This window comes from Aotus nancymaae, unplaced genomic scaffold (genome assembly GCF_030222135.1).
Source record: "Aotus nancymaae isolate 86718 unplaced genomic scaffold, 86718_ANA_hifiasm-v0.15.2.pri h1tg000030l, whole genome shotgun sequence".
Taxonomy (NCBI): domain Eukaryota; kingdom Metazoa; phylum Chordata; class Mammalia; order Primates; family Aotidae; genus Aotus; species Aotus nancymaae.
In genome coordinates this window covers 11,292,626-11,312,951 of record NW_026988443.1, presented here as the reverse complement: position 1 = coordinate 11,312,951, position 20,326 = coordinate 11,292,626, and the positions used below count along the sequence as shown (strand labels likewise).

Here is a 20,326-nt window from a genome sequence, read left to right as displayed (position 1 = left end):
GAAAAGGGAGTTCTTTATGCTTTTGGTGGGAACATAAACTAGTACAGTCAGTATGGAGATCAATACGAAGGCTCCTTAAAACATTAAAAATAGAACTACCATATGATCCAGCAACTGTACTACTGGATATTTATCTGAAAGGAAGAAAATCAGTATATCGAAGAAACATTTGCACCCCTGTTTATTTCAGGAGTATTCACAATAGCCAAGAAATGGAATCAGGCTAGGTGTCCCCCAACAGATAAGTGGATAAGGAAATTGTGGTATATATACATAATGGAATACTATTCAGCCATAAAAAAGAATGAAAGCCTGTCCTTTTAAGCAATGTGGATGGAACTGGGGGACATTTTATTAAGTGAAGTCAGCCAGCAACAGAAAGTTAAACACTACATGTTCTTACTCATATGTGGAAACTTAAAAAAAAAAGTTGATCTCATAGAAGTACAAAGTAGAACAGAGGATATCAGAGGTGGGGCAAGGCAAGGGAAGTGGGGAACAGGGAGAGATTTGTTAAAGGATATAAAAGTATAACTGGAGAGGAGGAATAAGCTCTAGTGTTCTATAGCACTGTAGGATGACTTTAGTTAACAATAATATATTACATAGTTTCAAATAGCTAGAAGGAGGATACTGAATGTTCCCAATACAAAGAAATTATAAATGTTGGAGATGACGTGTATGCTGATTTCCCTGATCTGATCACTATACATTATAGATATTAAAACATCACTGTGCTATACATGATCATAGTCAAAAGGCTGAGAATAGCCAAAAGGCACTATGTACCCCAGGGGATATGTTCAATTATTATGTGTCAATTTAAAAAATTAATATAAAACAAATTTAGTTACTCTGCTATATGATCTTGGATAAGTGCAAAGACTGGGATTTTGTAGTAAGATAGATTTTGGAGTAAGAGAGTATCAGCATGATCCTGATAAGGGTCATGAATCCCAACACTGTGACTTTAAGAATTTACTCACCTCTGGGAGATGATCCAAGATGGCTAAATAGGAACAGCTCTGGAGTGCAGTTCTCAGCAAGAATGCAGAGGGTGAGTGATCACCGCATTTTCAAATGAATTTTTACTGCTCACAGTCCAGGAGATTCTCAGGTGGAAAAGCACCACAAGTCTCCAGTACGGCTATTTCAGCTGGTGCAGCGGGTCTCCACACAGAAAATCACACAAATCTGGGTGCCATTTCAACTAGCACCTAGAACACCTGGGAGACAGAGTCACCCATTCAACTGAAAAAAAGGGGGGCTGAAACAGGGAGCCAGGTGATTTGGCTCAGGGGGTCCCATCCCCACAAAGACCAGCAATCTGAAATGCTCTGGACTGAGAGTTTCACAGGAAGCACAGCTGGACCCAGGATGGTCCAGCTTCGTGGGGGAAGGTTGTCCACCATTACAGAGGCAGTCCACCACTACTGAGGCAGTCTGCTATTACTGAGGCAGTCCACCATTACTGAGGCAGTCCTCCATTACCAAGGCAGTCCGCCATTACTGAGGCAATCTGCCATTACCAAGGCAGTTCTAACTGTACCTCTGTAAACAAGACCACAAAGAAGTTCACACAGCAGCTGGGCAGAGCCTACAGCAGCTCAGCAACACCTCTGCTGGCAGACTGTGACTAGGTTACCTCCTTGCTGGGCAGGGCATCTCTGAAAAAAGGCAGCAGCACATCAGGAACTTATAAATAAAGCCCCACCTTCCCAGGACAGAGCACCTGGGGAAAAAAAAGGCAGTTATGAGTTCTGCTGCAGCCACTTAAAAGTACCTGCCCAGCAGCTCTGAATGGAACGATGGCGCTCACAGCTCAGCACTTGAGCTCCGATAAGGGTTAGAACTGTCTCCTCAAGCAGCTCTCTGACCCCCGTATATCCAAAGAGACACCTCATAAAGGAGAGCTCAGGCTGACATCTGGTGGATATCCTTCTAGGACAAAGATAACAGAAGAAGAAACTGGCAGCAACCCTTACTGTTCGGCAGCTGCTGCAGTGATCCCCAGGCAAGCAGGGTCTGGAGTGGACCTCCAGCAGTCCTACAGCAGATGGGTCTGACTGAGAAGGAAAACTAAAAACCAGAAAGAAATAACTTCATCATCAACAAAAAGGATGTCCATTCAAAGACCCAGTCCGAAAGTCACCAAGTACAAAGACCACAGGTAGATACATCCACAAAGATGGGAAGAAACCAGCATAAAAAGGATGAAAACACCCAAAACCAGAACGCCCCTCCTCCTACAAGGGATCATAACTCCTCACCAGCAAGAGAACAAGGCTGGATGGAGAATGAGTCTGATGAATTGACAGAAACAGGCTTCAGAAAGTGGGTAATAACAAACTTCTCTGAGCTAAAAGAACATGTTCTAACCCAATGCAAAGAAACTAAGAACCTTGAAAAAAGGTTTGACAAAATGCTAACGAGAATAAACAGCTTAAAGAAGAATATAAATGAGTTGATGGAGCTGAAAAACAACACGAGAACTTTGCTAACCATACACAAGTTTCAATAGCTGAATTGACTAAGCAGAAGAAAGGATATAAGAGATTGAAGATCAACTCAATGAAATAAAACAAGAAGGCAAGATTAGAGAAAAAAGAGTAAAAAGAAATGAACAAAGCCTCCAAAAAATATGGAATTATGTGAAAAGACCTAATCTACATTTGATAGATGTACTTGAATGTGACGGAGAGAATGAATCCAAGCTGGAAAACACTCTTCAGGATATTATCCAGGAGAACTTCCCCAACCTAGCAAGGCAGGCCAATATTCAAGTCCAGGAAATACAGAGAACACCACAAAGGTATTCCTCAAGAAGAGCAACCCCAAGGCACATAATTGTCAGATTCACCAGGGTTGAAATGAAGGAAAAAATGCTAAGGGCAGCCAGAGATAAAGGTCAGGTTTCCCACAAAGGGAAGCCCATCAGACTCACAGCAGATCTCTCGGCAGAAACCCTACAAGCCAGATGAGAGTGGGGGCCAATATTCAACATCCTTCAAGAAAAGAACTTTCAATCTAGAATTTCACAGCCAGCCAAACTAAGCTCAATAAGCGAAGGAGAAATTAAATCCTTTATGAACAAGCAATTGCTCAGAGATTTCATCACCACCAGGCCTGCCTTACAAGAGCTCCTGAAAGAAACACTAAACATAGAAAGGAACAACCAGTACCAGCCACTCCAAAAATGTACCAAATGGTAAAGAGCATCAACACAATTAAGAAACTGCATCAACTAACGGGCAAAACAACCAGCTAGCATCAAAATAGCAGTATCAAATTCCCACATAACAATATTAACCTTAAATGTAAATGAGCTAAATGCCCCAATCAAAAGACACAGACTGGCAAATTGGATAAAAAGTCAAAACCCATCAGTGTGCTGTATCCAGGAAACCCATCTCACATGCAAGGATACAAGTAGGCTCAAAATAAAGGGATGGAGGAAGATTTACCAAACAAATGGAGAGCAAAAAAAAGCAGGAGTTGCACTTCTAGTCTCTGATAAAATAGACTTTAAACTAGAAAAGATCAAAAGAGACAAAGAAGGGCATTACATAATGATAAAAGGATCAATGCAACAAGAAGAGCTAAAGATCCTAAATATATATGCACCCAATACAGGAGCACCCAGATAAATAATGACCTACAAAGAGACTTAGACTCCCACACAATAATAGTGGGAGATTTTTACACTCCACTGTCAATATTAGAGAGATCAATGAGACAGAAAATTAACAAGGATATCCAGGACTTGAACTCAAATCTGGACCAAGCAAACCTAGTAGACATTTACAGAACCCCAAATCCACAGAATATACATTCTTCTCAGCACCACATCACACCTACTCTAAAATTGACCACATAATTGGAAGTAAATCACTCCTTAGCAAATGCAAAAGAATGGAAATCATAACAAACAGTCTCTCAGACCAGAGTGCAATGAAATTAGAACCCAGGATTAAGAAACTAACTCAGAACTGCACAACTTCATGGAAACTGAACAACTGGCTCTTGAATGTTGACTGGATAAACAATGAAATGAAGGAAGAAATAAAGATGTTCTTCAAAACCAACAAGAACGAAGACACAATGTACCAGAATCTCTGGGACACATTTAAAGCAGTGTCTAGAGGAAAATTTATAGCAATAAATGCCCACATGGGAAGCAAGGAAAGATAGAAAATCAACACCCTATCATCAAAATTGAAAGAGCTAGAGGAGCAAGATCAAAAAAACTCAAAAGCCAGCAGAATACAAGAAATAACTAAGATCAGAGCAGAACTGAAGGAGATAGAGACACAAAAAACCCTTCAAAAATTAATAAATCCAGGAACTGGTTTTTTGAAAAGATCAACAAAATAGACCACTAGCCAGATTAATAAAAAAGAAAAGAGAGAAGAATCAAATAGATGAAATAAAAAATGATAAAGGGGATATCACCACAGATTCCACAGAAATACAAACTGCCATCAGAGATCACTACAAACAACTCTATGCACATAAACCAGTAAACCTGGAAGAAATGGATAAATTCCTGGACACTTGCACACTCCCAAGCCTAAACCAGGAAGAAGTCGAAACCCTGAATAGACCAATAACAAGGGCTGAAGTTGAGGCCGAAATTAATAGCCCACCAACCAAAAAAAGTCCAGTTCCAGATGGGTTCACAGCTGAATTCTACCAGACATACAAAGAGGAGCTGGTATCACTCCTTCTGAAACTATTCCAAACAATCCAAAAAGGAAATCCTTCCCAAATCATTTTATGAGACCAACATCATCCTGATACCAAAACCCGGCAGAGACTCAACAAGAAAAGAAAACTTCTGGCCAATATCCATGATGAACATAGATGCAAAAATCTTCAATAAAATACTGGCAAACCGATTGCAACAGCACATCAAAAAGCTTATCCATCATGATCAAGTAGACTTCATCCTGGGGATGCAAGGCTGGTTCAACATACGCAAGTCTATAAACGTAATCCACCACATAGACAGAACCGAAGACAAAAACCATATGATTATCTCAATAGATGCAGAGAAGGCCTTCAACAAAATTCAACAGTCTTTATGCTAAAAACTCTCAATAAACTATGTATCAATGGAATGTATCTCAAAATAATAAAAGCTATTTACAACAAATCCACAGCCAATATCATACTGAAAGACAAAAACTGGAAGCATTCCCTTTGAAATCTGACACTAGACAAGGATGCCCTCTCTCACGACTCGTATTCAATATAGTATTGGAAGTTCTAGCCAGAGCAATCAGGCAAGAAAAAGAAATAAATGGTATTCAATTAGGAAAGGAGGAAGTCAAATTGTCTCTATTTGCAGATGACATGATTGTATATTTAGAAGACCCCATTGTCTCAGCCCAAAATCTCCTTAAACTGATAAGCAACTTCAGCAAAGTCTCAGGATACAAAATCAATAAGCAGAAATCAGAAGCATTCCTATACACCAATAACAGACTTACAGAGAGCCAAATCAAGAAAGAACTGCCATTCACAATTGCTACAAAGAGAATAAAATACCTAAGAATACAACTAACAAAGGATGTGAAGGACCTCTTCAAGGAGAACTACAAACCACTGCTCAAGGAAATAAGAGAGGACACAAGCAGATGGAAAAACATTCCATGTTCATGGTTAGGAAGAATCAATACTGTGAAAATGGCCATACTGCCCAAAGTAATTTATAGATTCAGTGCTATCCCCATCAAGCTACCAATAATCCTCTTCACAGAACTGGAAAAAACCACCTTAAACCTCATATGGAACCAAAAGAGAACCCACATAGCCAAGTCAATTCTAAGCAAAAAGAATAAAGCTGGAGGCATTATGCTACCTGACTTCAAACTATACTACAAGTTTATAGTAATCAAAACAGCATGGTACTGGTACCAAAACAGAGATATAGACCTATGGAACAGAAGAGAGGCCTTGGAGGCAACACCACACTTCTACAACCATCTGATCTTTGACAAACCCCACAAAAACAAGCAATGGGGAAAGGATTCCCTGTTTAATAAATGGTATTGGGAAAACTGGCTAGCCACGTGCAGAAAGCAGAAACTGGACCCCTTCCTGACACCTCACACTAAAATTAACTCCAGATGGATTAAAGACTTAAACATAAGACCTAACACCATAAAAACCCTAGAAGAAAATCTAGGCAAAACCATTCAGGACATAGGCATAGGCAAGGACTTCATGACCAAAACACCAAAAGCATTGGCAACAAAAGCCAAAAAAGACAAATGGGATCTAATTAAACTCCAGAGTTTCTGCACAGCAAAAGAAACAATCATTAGAGTAAGCCAGCAACCAACAGAATGGGAAAAAATTTTTGAAATCTAACCATCTGACAAAGGGCTAATATCCCTTTGTCTACAAAGAACTAAAACAGATTTATGAGAAAATAAAAACCCATTCAAAAGTGGGCAAAGGATATCAACAGACACTTTTCAAAAGAAGATATATATGAGGCCAAGAAACATGAAAAAATGCTCATCATCACTGGTCATTAGAGAAATGCAAATCAAAACCACATTGAGATACCACCTCACACCAGTTAGAATGGTGATCATTAAAAAATTTGGAGACAACAGATGCTGGGAAGGATGTGGAGAAATAGGAACACTTTTACACTGTTGGTGGGAGTGTAAATTGGTTCAACCATTGTGGAAGACAGTGTGGCTATTCCTCAAGGACCTAGAAGTAGAAATTCCATTTGACCCAGCAATCCCATTACTGGGTATATATCCAAAGGATTATAAATCGTTCTATTATAAAGACACAAGCACACGTACGTTCATCGTGGCACTGTTTACAATAGCAAAGACCTGGAAATATTAACCCAAATGCCCATCGATGATAGACTGGACAGGGAAAATGTGGAACATATACACCGTGGTATACTATGCAGCCATAAAAAACGATGAGTTCATGTCCTTTGTAGGGACATGGATGAACCTGGAAACCATCATTTTCAACAAACTGACACAAGAGCAGAAAATCAAACACCACATGTTCTCACTCATAGGCGGGTGTTGAACAATGAGAACACATGGACACAGGGAGGGGAGCATCACACACTAGGGTCTGTTGAGGCATTTAGGGGAGGAACAGTGCGGGGTAGGGTGTTGGGGAGAGATAGCATGGGGAGAAATGCCAGATATAGGTGGTGGGGATGGAGGCAGCAAACCACATTGCCATGTATGTACCTATGCAACAATCCTGCATGTTCTTCACATGTACCCCAGAACCTAAAGTGCAATATATATATATATACACATACACACATAGATAGATAGAAAGAGAGAGAGAGAGAGAGAGAGTCACAAAGCCACCCCCCCGCAAAAAAAAAAGAATTTGCTCACCTCTGGATCTCTCATTTCTGATAGAAAATAGAGATAATGAGAATGCCTACCTCAAGAGATATCTGCAAAATGATTAACTGGGCAGCAAAATGGAGCATCCAGTATAGTGCCTGGAACCAGCTATAATAGCTTCCTTCCTACTTTGGGACAGCACAGAGTACATGCCTCTCTGCTATGAGAAAGCTCATTTGACATCTCTATTTAGAGGGAGGGAGAGAACCAAGCCAAGCTCCAAGCAGGTCCCTTCCTTGTCCAGTCCTGATCCTGAGCCTGCTGTCCTGAATCAACTGTCCCCTTCCCAACTCATTTAATGGAATGTTTCAATTTTAAATTGTCAGTCATCAGCACATTTAAATGTGCCAGGACTAGAGAAACATCAGAAGGAATTATTGACAGTGTTATTGATTTAATCAGATAATTTTGCACAAATTATGGTCTATAAAGTTCTGGGTGCTCTGTAATCTTCCACGAGACAGAGTTTCAGTGTAGGCTAAAGTGGAAGCTACCATCATCCCTCAAGGTAGGATCTAGAAGAGCAAAGAGGGATCAGTGTGAATTAAGATAAATGCAGGAAGCATAGGGGAGGCATTTGCTGAGAGAATAGGGAATGGTTTCTAAGTAAGCTGGACTGTGAGTGTGTAAGGAAATGAGACGGTGAGAAAGGGAGTTTGGGGGCAGGTAAGGACATCCTTGAATAGTATTTGAGGCATTGGGACTTTGTAGGCAATCGGGAACCATTAAAGGTTTTCAAGCCAGGAAGCGGCATGGTCAGAACTTTGGTTTAAGAAGATAACTGGCAAGAAGGTGAGAATGGATTGCTTTGGTAGGGGGCAGAATGATTGGAGACAGGGGAATACTTAGGGAGTCTACTGCAATTGTCTGAACAAGAGGTGATAAAGGTTGCACTTGGGCAATGGAAAAGAGAGAACAAATAGAAGGCATATTGTAGTGCAAAATCTACAGAACTTTTTGACTGACTAGGGAAAGGGAAGGACAGAGGTAGAAGGATGACTCAGGATTTTAGCCTGAGGAAAGTGCCTAAGTTATCTAATTTAACATTCAGAATGCAGAGCCTATCTATCAACACCTGGCTTTACTCATTTATTCTTAATGCATGCATGCGTGTGCTTGTGTGCCTGTGTGTGTGTCTGTGTGTATGTAGCTCTATGTAATACGGAATGCTATACATCAATAACTGAATATCTCTCATGCAGTATCTCTCTCTCTCTCTCCTATTTCAATCTTCATTCCCTTTAAATGTATGTATTGGCATTATGAAATGAGCATGTGAGGCTTTCTAACTTCATCTGAGAAATTGCAGTTTTTTATATTGGCAGTGTGGAGATTATGTTTTAGGTTTTTGAAAATATTTAGGTTAGTCATATTGATAATAGTAGCTTCCATTGACTGAGTGCTTATAACAATGCTTTACACACATTGCCTCACTTCTCACGTCTCACATCTGTGAGACAGACACCGTTAAGGCCCCTCCCCCCTCCACTGTGTTCCAATTCCCTCCTTCCTTGCTAACCACCATAAAGACTGACCTCCCTTACAACAAGGGTGGCCATTGAACCCAGGTCTGGACAATGAGAACATAAATGACATCTGTCTAGAGAGTTCTAGGTAGGTCATCGGTTTCCTGATAAAGGGATAGCATAAGAGGAGACAGCTGGTACTTACTCTGTTCCTTCTTCCTGGCTTGAACATGGTGGATGTGATGCTTACAGTTCTGACAGCCATTGGCAACCACCGATGACAAACAGAGATAAAAAGCCGATGAGTGGGAAAGAAAGAGGGTGTGATCTGTGATCTCAGTGACCATGTTGAGCGACTGAACCAGGCTTGAAACCCTTATGCCCATGTTTCTTGATAAGTGTTCAAGCCACCATTAGTTGTTTTTTTCTGTTACTTGCAGGAAAATGAACTGCGATGTGCGGTTATTTGCCCAGGGCCAAACCAGGAAATGGTGGAGCTGGAATGCAAACGCAGGTGTCTTTCTGACTCCAAAGTGATGTTATTAGATATTTAAGACATAATCAGAAAGATATTTGGTTTTTGTTCCTGATTCCTGGTACAAGGCTCTTAAAGCCCTTGAAATTTCCTGAATAGTAAGGGCGATAGAATTGTCTTTGTTCTAATGCAGTGATTCTTAGTGGGACCCTAGAAGGCTTGTCACCAAAAAGACCAAGCCTTGATTAGAAGCTTGGGACTTTCAAACCTCCCCATGCCCTAATAGGGAGGGCAAAAGTGGTGAAGATTGGATCGATCACCAATGGCCCATGATTTAATCAATTGAACCTATATAATGGCACCTCCATAAAAACCAAATGATGGGGTTGGGGAGCTTCTGAGTTGGTGAACACATACACATGCTGGGAGAGGGGCACACTCCAACTTCGTGGTGACAAAAGCTCCCATACTTGGGGCCCTTCCAGATCTTGCCTTATGTACTCTTCATCTGGCTGTTCATTTGTATTCTTTATCATAAACTGATAAATGTAACTAGAGTCCTTTCCTGAATTTTGTAAGCCATTCTAGCAAATGATCCAACATGAATTAGCGAATTTGGAAACTTCCAGTTTACACTTAGTTGTCAGAAGCATAGGGCGCCTGGGACTTGCGACCGGTATCTGAAGTGGGGCCATTCTTGTGGAACTGAGCCCTTTAACTTGTAGGATTTGATGCTAACTTCAGCTATATAGTGTCAGAATTGAATTGAATTGCTGGATACCCAGTTGGTGTCAGAGAGTTGGAGAACTGGTGTGGAAAATTTCCTACACATTTGATGTAAAAAATATCAGGGGAAAAGAATATCCCTACTACCACACATTCTCCCTTCTAGTACCCACTTTGAACAACACAAAGGACTTATTTTGTTGTATGTGATGGATTCATCTGCTGTGCTTTCCATGGCCTTTGTCTCTCACTTCTTCCTCCACAGTTTTGGATCTCTCCTGGATGTCAGGCACTGAAGCCTAGCCTTAAGAGATAGTGACATGATTATGATTCAGCCCTGCTCTCAAGTTGCTCACGATATAGAGGAGGGGTTGGCAAAGTATGTTGGCCTGCTACCATTTTTGTATGACCCATAAGCTAAGAATGGTTTTCACATATTTAAATGGTTGAAAGAAAATGCAAAGAAGAATATTTTATGACCAGTAAAAACAATATGAAATTCAAGTTTCTGTGTCCATAAATACTATTATGATGGAATACAGCCTCACTGATTTGTTTACATGTTGTCTACGGCAACTCTTGCACTACAACCATAGAACTGAGTAGTTGCAACAGAGATCATATGGCCTACAAAGCCTGTATTTGGTACCTGGCCCTTTAAGAAAAAGCATGCTGGCCTGTCATCTAAGAGGGGTGGAATTTGTGGATTAGGCAATGAATAATTCATTCTAGGTAGAGAAAGAGAAAGCATGTAGTATAACTAAGGTACTTAGAAAATTTTTCCAAAATAGCAGGTAGATCCAAAGCTCTGAGTCTTATCTCTAGACATTTTTCCTTTAAAGATAGATTCTATACAAGAGGTAGAGGTGGGCATGGGAAGAGTGGTCTGGGATATTTATTAGGCGTAGTTACCTTTGCCTAATGAATATCTTTTGTTACTCATTCCTTAGAGGCAGAAGTGCATGCATCAGTCAGTTTGAACAGATCATGAATACTTCTAATGTACACTGTAAAAATTCTGAGTTGAATAATTTTACTTTAGAAAAAACTGACCTTTTAATTAAGGCCCTCAGAGCCTCCCACGAATTGGCTGTCACCTGAAATTATTGTGGGCTTGGATTTCCTGTGAGCACACAAGACACCTTGCTCAGATCCTGATTCCTGTAAAGCAAATACTTCTGTCCTCATGGATCCCACAGACCTTGCACGCATCCCTGGGATGGTGGAAGATTTCTTTCCATGAACCCAACTCTTGTAGAAATCAAGAGAACTGTTTAATTTTTTTCTTTCCAAAAGAAAGTAAGTGCCGGGAAGTCTTCTTCCATAGTAACAGTGCTTGTCATTTACCCACTGTCACATGATTTAGAAAGCACTTTTCTGGGCATTTTTGTTCTGAGCCTTAAAATAACCATGACCTACATAATTTGATCATAATGAAAAATGGTTGAACCATGTAAAAATCCAATTCTGATATATTGATGAAATAAACTTTTGAGATCAGTGAAACCCATACCTGTTTTGTCTTTATTTTACAGATGAGGAAAGTGAGAATTCACCAGAAAGGCAGCCAATCAATGGCAACATCAAGGTGTGTGCTTTCCATTTATGATGATGATGATGACCAAGGTTACCTTATCACTGGCCTAATTAGATATGACCGAATTGTCACATTTAATGTGTGTGGGCTATATGTGGGATGCTTCTATAATTTGTTATCCAAACGGAAATTCCTTGGTTCATCAGGCATAAAGCAATCCTGTTCCCTGAGACCTATGGCCATGCTATATGCAGGTTAGGCAGATGCCATAGGCCATGTGACTCATACCTCATCAGGTATGTCCCTAAAATTTGCTTCTATTTCCTGACTTGTGTTCCCAGTCCTGTGGACCCAGCACTTTGGAATGTCAGCATTTGATGAATGCTGGCCCTGTAGTGATTCAGTTCTGGTTTCTCCCACTAATCTCTGGTTTTAGGCCAAATTCAGAGCCTGGGCAATAAAGAAATCAGGACATAATAGGGAAATATGAATGTGTCATGTATTCCTGCATTGACTCAACCTTTCTTTATCTCCATGGCATTAAAATTCCTGTCTTTAGGTCAGAGAGAATGTTGTCAAACAGGAGTGGGAGACAATTCTAGACAAACCAGTGTGGGATATCCAGGCAGAAGAGGAAAGAGAATGAAATACCTTTTATTGACATTGTGTGTGCGTTTTGTTGTGTTTTGTTTTTAGAAAGTAGTAACAGCAAATCAATGTTTATTGCTTATCAGTGATGTCCTCATCTCTGAGCTATGTGGGAGAATGAAGAAACATGATAGGGAAAGGAAGAGAAAATATAATTATTTCATTATAATGAAGAACTAACTAAGGAAAATAGATAGCTAAGAAAATTAAAAGAATACTACACTTATAAAGGCAACCATTAGAACACAAATATTCTAATATTTCCTAAATATTAGACTAACTACACGTAAAAGTTATAGTGTCTTAGTTCAGGTTGCTATAACAGAATACTACAGACTGGATGGTTTATAAACAGCAGTAATTTATATCTTACAGATCTGAAAGCCAGAAGTCTGAGATCAGAGTGCCAGCATGATCAGCCTCTGCTGAGGACTGTCTTCAGGGGTGCAGACTGCAGACTTCTCATTGTATCCTCATGTGGTGGAAGAGCAAGATAACTCTCTGGGGTCTTTTTTAGAAGAATACTAATTTCATTCATGAAGCCTCCTCTCTCATGACCTAATTATCTTCCAAAGTCCCCACCTCCTAATACCATCACATTGGGGTATGGATTTCAACATATAAATTTTAATGGGGGTGGGGTAGGAGCACAGGCATTCAGTCCATAATAACTATATAATGGAAAGATTTAAAAAATGAAATTATTCAACGGGAAGACAGTACAAATAACATGACAGGACAAAGACCAAATATATTATATATATATAGCCTCAATAACTAAAGCAAGGCAGTTGTGGTGAATGAATAGCATTGCCCATGAAACAAAATAGAAAATCCAGAAACAGGTCTAACTAGTATGGTAATTCAGAATATGATAAAGAAGATACCCCAAATTATAGGACAATTCAGTAAATGATGCTGGAATAATTGCATATCCATTTGGAAACATTTCAAAGGTGATAAACATTTAAATGCAAATATGAAGCTATAAAAGTATAGAAAGGAAATACGGTAGAATATTTCATGTTCATAGATAGGAAGACAATATTTTTAAGATGTCAGTTCTTCCCAACTGGATCTATGAATTCAACGCAATTTCAATCAAAATCTCAGCAAGTTATTTTGTGGATAGGGACAAAGTGATTGTAAAGTGACTTTTTATATGGAAAGGCAAAGTCCCAGATTAGTCAACACAATATTAAGGAGAAGAAGAACATCAGATGACTGACGCCATCCAACTTAAAGACTTACTATAAAGCTACAGTGATTAAGTAATTTGGTGAAAGAACAGACAAATCAATCAATGGGACAGAATAGACAGCCCAGACACAGACCCACATAAATATAGTCAATTGATCATTGAGCAAAGGTAATACAATATTGGAAAGGCCTTGCGATACATATGAGCAAAGGCAATACAATGGAGAAAACAGTCATTTCAACAAATGGTTCTGGAACAACTGGACAAGCACATGTTAAGAAAAGAATCTAGACAAAGATCTTACACCTTTCACACAAAAAAACCCTCAAAACTGATCACAGACCTAAACATAAAGTACAATATTATAAAATTCCTGGAAGATAACAAGAGATAACCTTAATGAATCTAGACAAAGATCTTACACCTTTCACACAAAAAAACCCTCAAAACTGATCACAGACCTATACATAAAGTACAATATTATAAAATTCCTGGAAGATAACAAGAGATAACCTTGGTTTTGGCAATGACTTTTTATATGTCATACCAAAGGCATGATACATGAAAGAAGAAACTGACAAGCGTGACCAATAAAAAGATTTTAGCCGTGCAAAAATTATGATGAGGAGAATAAATAGATAAGCCAGACTGAGAATAAACATTTGCAAAGATATGTCAGATAAAAAGCTGTTATAATATATGCAAAAACCTCTTAACCTCAACAATACAAACACAAACAACAGAATTAAAAAATGGGCCACATGTCTTAGGAAACATCCTTTCAAAGAAGATATATAGATGGCAAATAAGCCTATAAAAAGATGTTTCATATCATATGTTATCAGGGTAATGAAAATTAAAAAAGAAATGTGATATCAAGACATATTTATTAGAATGGCCAAAGTCCAGATCACAGACAACACCAAATGTCAGTAAGTATGTGGAGGCATACTACCCAACTTCAAACTATACTACAGGGCTACATAAGCAAAACAGCATTGTACTGGTACAAAACCACACACCTAGCCCAATGGAGCAGCGTAGAGGGCCCAGAAATAAGTCTGCATATCTACAACCATCTGATCTTCAACAAAGCTGACAAAAACAAGCAATGGGGAAAAGACTCTCTTTTCAATAAATGGTGCTGGGATAAATGGCTAGCCATATGCAGAAGACTGAAACTGGACCCCTTCCGTCACATCATACACAAAAATCAACCAAAGACTGATTAAAGACTTAAATGTAAAGCCCAAAACTATAAAAGTGCTGGAAGACAATCTAGGTAACACCATTCAAGACATAGAAACAGGCAAAGATTTTATGACAAAGATGCCAAAAGCAATTGCAACAGAAGCAAAAATTGATAAATGGGATCTAATTAAACTAAAGAGCTTCTGCACACCAAAATAAACTATCAACAGAGTGAACAGGTAACCTACAGAATGAGAGAAAATTATTGCAAACTATGCATCTGACAAAGGTCTACTATCTAGCATCTATAAGAACTTAAACAAATTTACAAGAAAAAACCAAACAACTCCATTAAAAAGTGGGCAAAAGACATAAACGGACACTTCTCAAAAGAAGACATACATGTGGCCGTCAAGCATATTAAAAAAAGCTCAACATCACTGATCATTAGAGAAATGCAAATCAAAACCACAATGAGATGCCATCTCACAACAGTCAGAATGGCTATTAATAAGTCAAAAAATAACAGATGCTAGCAAGGTTCTAGAGAAAAAGGAAAGCTTATACACTCTTGGTGGGAGTGTAAATTAGTTCAACCATTGTGGACGATAGTATGGCAATTCCTCAAAGACCTAAAGACAGGAATATCATTCAACCCAGGAATCCTGTTCCTGGGTATGTACTCAAATCAATATACATCGTTCTATCATAAAGACATATACATATGTATGTTTATGGCAGCACTGTTCGCTATAGCAAAGATGTGAAATCAACCTAAATGCCAATCAATGGTAGACTAGATAAGGTAAATGTAGTACATGTATACCATGGAATACTATGCAGCATAGAAAAGAACAAGATAATGTCCTTTGTAGGAACATAAATGGAGCTGGAAACTATAAATTATTCTTAGCAAACTAATGCAGGAACAGAAACCAAATACTGCATGTTCTCACTTAAAAGTGGGCACTAAATGATGAGAACACATGGACTCATAAAAAGGAACAACAGAGACTGGGCTACCAGGTGGTGGAGGGTGGGAAGAGGAAGAGAATGAGGAAAAACAATTAATGGATACTAGGCTTAATATGTGGGTGATAAAATAATCTGCACAACAAACACCCATGATTGAAGTTTACCTTTATAACAGACCTGCATATGTACCCCTGAACTTAAAAGTTAAAAAGAAAAAGAACTTTTATTTATTGCTTGTGGAATTTCAAAATGATGCAGCCATTTTGGAAGATGGTTTGGTGATTTCTTATAAAACTAAACATATTCTAACCATACAATCCAGGCATTGCACTCCTTGGTATTCGCCAAAAGCAGTTGAAAACTTATGCTCACACCAAAGCCTGCACATGAATATTTATAGCATCATAAATGCCAAAATTTGGAAGCAACCAAGATGTCCTTCAGTAGGTGAATGAATAAATAACCTGTAGTACACCCAGACAATAAAATATTAATCAATGCTAAAAAAATTGGTATCTGTTTTTATAGAAGTGGGCCAAAACAAACAAATGCAAAAGGAAATGAGCTATCAAACTATGAAAAAGCATGGAAGAGGCTTAAATGCATATCACTGAGTGAAAGAAGCCAATGTGGAAAGCTTTTATACTGTATGACTCCAACTATATGACATTTCGAAAGGCAGAACTATAAGGATGGTGGTTGCTAGATCACTAAAGAGATCAGTGGTTGCTAGAGGTGGGGGAAAGAGATGAATAGACAAAGCACAGAAGATTTTTAAGGCAATGAAAATAACCAGTATAATAGTATAGTGGTGGATATATGTTATAATACATTTGTACAAACCAATAGAATGTACAACACCAAGAGTAAACTCTAACGTAAACTGTGGACTTTGAGTGATAATGATGTGTCAATATAGATTGATAAATTTTAACAAATGTACCACTCTCTTGGGGGAATGCTTGTAATGGGGAGACTAAGCATGGGTGGGGGCAGAGTGTATATGGGAAATCCTGTACCTTCCTCTCAATTTTGCTGTGAACCTAAAACCACTCTAAAAAATAAACACAAAAAACAAAACAAACAAACAAACAAAAAGAAACAAAAACTCAAACAAATTCTTCATGACGGAAAATAAAGAAACAACAAACTGGGAAGAATTTGCAACTCATAATAAAGAAACAGCAGTAAGTTTTTTGTTATTAAAAAAATACCCTTCTTACAACTCAATAATAAAAAGACAAAAATGCAATTAAAATGTGGAAAAAGAATCTGAGTAGACATTTATCCAAAGAAGACTTGGAAGTGGTCAATAAGCACATGAAAAAACGTTGAACATTATTGGCTCTCAGGGAAATGCAAAGGAGAACCACAATGAGATACCATCTTACATCCACTAGGATGACTATAATAAAAAAGGCAGATAATAACAAGTGTTTGTGAGGTTGTGGAAAAATGTGAACCTTCATACAGTGTTAATGGCAATGTAAAATGGTTTAGCCACTTTGCAAAATAGCCTGGTGGTTCCTCAAAGTGTTAAACACAGAGTACTGTATGACCCAGAAATTCTTCTCCTGGGTAAATATCCAAGAAAGTTGAAAACATACACCTACACAAAAAATTTGTATGCAAATGCTTATAATGGTATTATTTATGATAGGCATAATTTGAAACAACCCAAATGCCAATCAACTGATAAAGACATAAATACAATGTGGTATATCCCTATAATGCAGTATTATTCAACAACAAAAAAAGAAATAAAGGACTAATACACGCTACCCATGAATGAGACTTGAACATTATTCTAAAATCAATTGCGGTTATGTTTGTAAAACTGAATATACTAAAAACCATCGAATGGTATATTTTAAATGGGTGAATTATATGGTTGTGAGTTGTATCTAAATAAAACTGTTATATAAAAAAAAAACTGTTAAGTTACCAAATTTAAAATAAATAGTCTTATCCATGGTATCACTTAAAATCATCCTGCTGCTGCTTAAACCATCCCACATATCACCAGTAATGTGAATTCCAAGTCTAAAAAACACTGGTGACTCAAGTAAAAGTAGCATGGGTTCCTAGAAAAATGGTCTAAACCTAATCTAATCATGATGATGCAATCAGAGAAATCCAGAACATGGGGCATTCTATGAGACAATTGGCCTGGATTCTTCAGAAACGTCAATGTCATCAATGACCACAAGGCAAGGCTACTGCTCTAGATTAAAAGAGATAAAATAGATGTGACAACTAAATTAAATGTATGATCTTTCAGTGGATCCTGGATAAAAGAAAAAAAGAAGCCATAAAGATGTATTTGGGAAAACTGAGGATATTTGAATAGGACTGAATGTTGTAAACTGCTTTGGTATGCTAATGGTATTAGTGATATTTGTGGAGAATGCCCTTGTTCTTTGTAGAAATACACTTTAATATTAGAGAACAAAGTGTCATGTTGTCTGACACTTGTTTTAAAGCGGTTTAGCTACACACACACACACACACACACACACACACACACACGGGTGCATGTTCTGTAGTCCTGACATTTTTCAAAATAGAAACTTTTAGAAAAAATTAATTAAAAGAAACTGAAGCACTAAAAATAAAATAATTGAAGTAATGAAGGCCTTTGGCTTGAATGATTTACATTATTGTCCCCATACTTAGTTTACTTCTCTTTGTATGAGCGTTTCACATTTCATAACATAATTGTACTATTTTTTACTACTTCCCCCAAAAAATTACAAGTTGATCACCACCTATTCTTTCAAGTTTTCCTTGAAAAATCATTTCTTATTGTATAGAGTTGTATCTTGGGACCTGAATCATATGAGCTTTTCCTTCCATTTTGTCCCACTGGCTTTTTGGCAGATCTTGGTCAAGTTGCCTCCCTATGGGCTTTCTATCTCTCTTCTTAAAAAGGCAAAATATTGAAAGAGTGAAAAGGCAGGGGTAAAACGTTTATAATACAATACCCAGGATATATAAAGAATTCCTACAAATTAAAAAGAGGTGAGCAACACAATACAAATAAGTGGGAAAGACTTGAAGAGGCACTTCATGAAAGAGGATATCCAAATGGCCAATAAACACATGACAAGGTGCTCACCTTCATTGGTTATCAGGAAAGGGCAATTAAAATACAGTGAGATACTATTCACACCCATCAATGTGGTTGAATATTTAAAAAAGACTTACAACATCAAGTGCTGGTGAGGACACAGAGCAATAGAAATTTTCATCCACTTCTGGCTTAAGTGTAAACGAGAAGAATCACTTGGGGAAATAATTTGCCCATATTTGATAAAGCTGAACATTCAGCACTCTAGGTATGATTCAGCATTCCTTTCTCAGTTATATATTTTTAAAAATCTACATATATGTCCTTAAATATATATACAGGGGTGCTATGAGCAGCTTATTTGTATTAGTCTCCAACTGAGAACAACCTGCATGTCCATTAACAGCAGAATAAATAATAAATGTATTTTCATACAATGGGATCCCTGATAAAAATAAATGAGCTACTGCTATGCAGAATGTTCAGTTACTTTACCTACTAAAATAGGTTGCAGTTCCATTACATAAGGTAACCTACTTTAGTTTATATAACTAATGTAAGTTACATAAGGACTCAAGTACAGAAGCATTCTCAGAGTAAGCTTAGTTTTGTTTAACAATTCTTCCCTTTGGTCAGATTCTCAATTCTGAGAGATTGCCCAAAACTTTGGGTATTGATGCTACTCTCTGTAACCATTATAAAAGGATTCTTTTGGTTTCCATACAGAATTCACAAGTCAGACAACAAATCAATTAAATAATTATTTATGTTCTTGCTGGGTTAGTTGAAGTAAAATCACTCAGTGCTGGATGGATGGTTGTATTCATACACTTAAGACTTTACAGAATACAGCACACCAGGGGGACTATTATAATGACTATCAGGAGGATAATACTGAAGGACTGAAGTGTACACCTTAAGAGGAGTCCCTACAAATGGAACTGACCTAAATCAAACAAGTCAAAGTTCAGGCCAATATAGTTAGTTCAATATTATTTGAGTTCAATTGGCTATAGTCCAGTTGTATGATGGCAATTGGGGTCCATAGTTCTCTGTAAACGGTCTGATTCGATGAGGTATTCACTTTTGTTTCTAGCCTCCAATACAAATCATAGTAAACTGGAGACCTACTAGAAGAACATAAAGATTTTAAAACCTTGGAAAAGTCAGATTTGCTGTCCAACACTTAGGATGTCTGCAAACCAATTGTTAGTTGTTCCTATAAATACATCATGCATTTCTTTTCCTTGATAAATTCCCTTAATGTATTTGATAGCAGTGTCTAAAGAAACAGCAGTATCAGCCACCTTTACAGTTCAGCTTTCTGTAGTGGCAAAATCAGGTGAGAGGTAGGTACAACATTCAATTTTGTTCTGTATCATATACAAGCCCCCGACTTGAGGAAAAAGGAGATATAAATCATGATGTCTCCTTAAGTAATTTTGTTGAACCTCGATGTTATTATCCACCTTTTGGAAAGTGACTTCTACCTATCTGAACTCTTAGGAGGTCTGGTTGTCCACAAAGTTCAAGATTGTTTTATCAATTTATGTATTAGCTTCAAATTTCATATTACTGGTACCCCACTACCACCAAGAGTGAGTTCCCAGGAATCCCATTGGAATCTT

General features: G+C 38.0%; 1 long non-coding RNA gene across 1 annotated transcript in view; it reads left to right on the top strand.

Moving 5' to 3' along the window:
• Nucleotides 1-18,082, top strand: part of LOC135277245 (uncharacterized) — a 198,280-nt gene extending 180,198 nt beyond the window's left edge. The window contains exons 3-4 of the long non-coding RNA XR_010344839.1: nucleotides 11,612-11,664; nucleotides 12,637-18,082. This is a non-coding gene — a long non-coding RNA (uncharacterized LOC135277245). The remainder of the gene's footprint in view (nucleotides 1-11,611; nucleotides 11,665-12,636) is intronic.
• Nucleotides 18,083-20,326: the final 2,244 nt, after the last annotated feature.